Raw genomic sequence first — 2,850 nt, 5'->3', positions numbered from 1 at the left:
GCTTAGTCCTTTGTTCTATGAGTGGGCCTGGCGGTGTCTTCGATTAGAGCTCTTCACGGGATAGCTATCCCACCATCTGGGTTGCTCTCTCTAGTTAGTTCCTTCAAATTGCCCTTGGGGCATTCAGGCCTGGTCCTTACTCTAAGCAATGCAGCCCCCACCTCCCTGCCCAGCCCCTGCTTGCTAGTGGTGGATGCAGACGTCTGTGCTGTTTCTCTGCTGGGAGTTGCCTTTAGGCATGTAATCTGTGGATTTTAATTATTTATTTATTTTTCCTCCTGGTTATGTTGCCTTCTGAGGTTCCAGAGCTTGCCACAGACTCGCCAGTAAGAGTGTTCCCTGGTTTTTGGAAACTTCTCTCTTTTTTAAGACTCCCTTCCCAGGACGGATCTCTGTCCCTACCTCTTTTGCCTCTCTTTTTATCTTTTATATTTTTTCCTACCTCCTTTTAAAGACAATTGACTGCCTTTCTGGGTGCCTAACGTCCTCTGCCACCATTCAAAAGTTGTTTTGTGGAATTTACTCAGCGTTCAAATGTTCTTTTGATGAATTTTCAGGGGGAGAAAGTGGTCTCCCCATCCTATTCCTCTTCCATCTTAGGACTACACCCCGCCCTATTTAGCTTGTCTTTTAAATTATACATTTAAGATATAATTTTTTTTTTCAGTTACATTCAAAGGGAACCAATAGCAGATTAAAAATGATTCTTTAACCACGCCAGGAAAGTTGACTCCATCATTTGTTAGGATCAAATCCATGAGCATTGGATGTCAGATAAGAAGAAAAAGGTAGCAAATATTAATAAATTGATTTAGTAGAGGAAGAGGTAAACAGAAGCTAGAGGAAAATGGGGAAAGAAGATGACACTATTTTGAATATAAGAAATGGAATAACCAGATAAGAAAGAAAGAATTAAAAAAAAAATCGCAAAAATCAAAAACAAAAAGACAAATTCTAGAGAGTTAAGGAAAGAATGTGAAATAGTCTTGTTTTAGGTAAGTTACTTTGTATTGAGTGCCATTTATAAAGTTAACGCAAGAAGCTGGAGGGGCAGACTAATTTGGCAGCCAAAATTAATGCTGATTAGTCATTTTGTATGAAAATCTCTGCCTTATATGGCAGGAGATAAAATCTATACAAAACAACTAAATTGGATATTTCATCAGACAGCTCTGTTTAGTGATTATCTCATTCTTCTTAGAACTGCCCATGGATATTTCATTAAGTCTCAAAATAGTTGCTTTCTGTTGGGTTCTTATTGTCAGAAGTCATAAATGCTATTTTTGATACCATTATATTATCTTTCCAATTACCAGGAAGAAATAAAAACAAATGAAAAATGATAATTTGCCACTTGCGGACCATTAAACACAGACTAAACTGCATTCTGCAGTTTAGGACAGCAGCTGAGGCCATTATGGACTAGTTTTCTTTTATAAAATTGCCTTTTCTTCCTCACAGGCTTTGTGATACAGGTCATTCCACTTTTCTTGATTTTATTTTTTAGTAAAACCTGCCTATTATTTACTAATATCCCTTGTATTTCTCACTGTCATTTATTTTTACATCCCTCAAAATGTAAAATTTTTTAAGTTGAAAATGTTATATAATTATTTACTTAAAAAATCTAGTTTTTTCAATTTAATGCTACTTATTTATTTTGCCTTTTTCAGTGTGATAGTTCAGTAAATATGTTTTCCAAGGCCTACCTTGTGCCAGGAACTGTGGATATAAGAAGTGGACATGTCACAATCTCTTCCATTGAGCAATTTATTTAGCAGGACATGTGAACAAGTGAAATATGGCTTCTGAGACACAGGACCAGCCCTTGGGTTGAACTGTGACACAGACTTTATTTAGGGCTAGAATAGTGCCTGGAGATGATATAGTTCTCTATGTAAATGAGAAACCTAGGGAGTGCAGAAGTTAAGTGATTCGCTGGAAACTATATAAGGTGTTTGTAAGTTTCTAATTGTTAAGAATAGAACAAATAATCTTCCCCATCCCACCAAGATTTTAGTTCCCTGGCCATGGATTGAGCTGGTTTCCCCTGCAGTGGAAGCATGGAACTCTAACCACTTGATTTCCAGGGAATTCCAAGAGTAAGATAAATTTTTTTTTTTTTTTTTTTACCACAAAGTCATTATGCTTTCTACAGCTACATACAACAATTTGATTAAAACTTTGAAGAATCAAACAACCTTCTAGGATTCTAGCTCACACTCAGTTTCTACTTCTTCTTCTTCTTTTTTTTTTGTTCTGTTTCTCCCACCTCCATCTCTCTTACTTCCCTCTCTAAATATTTTCCTATATAATTGGTTAGTTAGTCCTTAAATAAACTATTAGGAGGGGGAACTTCAAAAAATCTGTAAAACACCAAAGAGTTATCTTGAAAAGTCAACTGATCCTTAAGATTACATCTTGATGGCTTAAGTTTAAATTAATCAGAAGAGTAAAGGTGAAGGGCCAGATTGGCATTCCCTTCTGCAACCGCTTCATTTTGTCAGTGCACAGAGCTCCGACTAATTGCAATAAGAGCTCCATGTTCAGAAGCAATGAATAGGGTGCAAGAAGCATATTAATTTTGCACAGGATTTCCCCAAGTTACATTTGCGTGTGTGTGTGTGTGTGTGTGTGTGTTTTAATTGAAGAGAGAAGTGCTTGGTTAGATAGTTCAAGACAGCTAAAGAACACCAAATGTAGCTGGGATCCCTAATTAATATGTGTTTTACAGAGAGGAACACTTGTAAGTTTGAAAGCATTGGGGAGTTTGATGTTATTTTTAAAATAAAAATTTAATTAAATTATTATTAATTGAGCATACTGAAATTCCAATAAAGGATGCCTGTA

Source organism: Bison bison, unplaced genomic scaffold, assembly GCF_000754665.1.
Source record: "Bison bison bison isolate TAMUID 2011002044 unplaced genomic scaffold, Bison_UMD1.0 scf7180017864332, whole genome shotgun sequence".
In the NCBI taxonomy this organism is placed as follows: Eukaryota; Metazoa; Chordata; class Mammalia; order Artiodactyla; family Bovidae; genus Bison; species Bison bison.
This window is presented reverse-complemented; position numbering follows the sequence as displayed.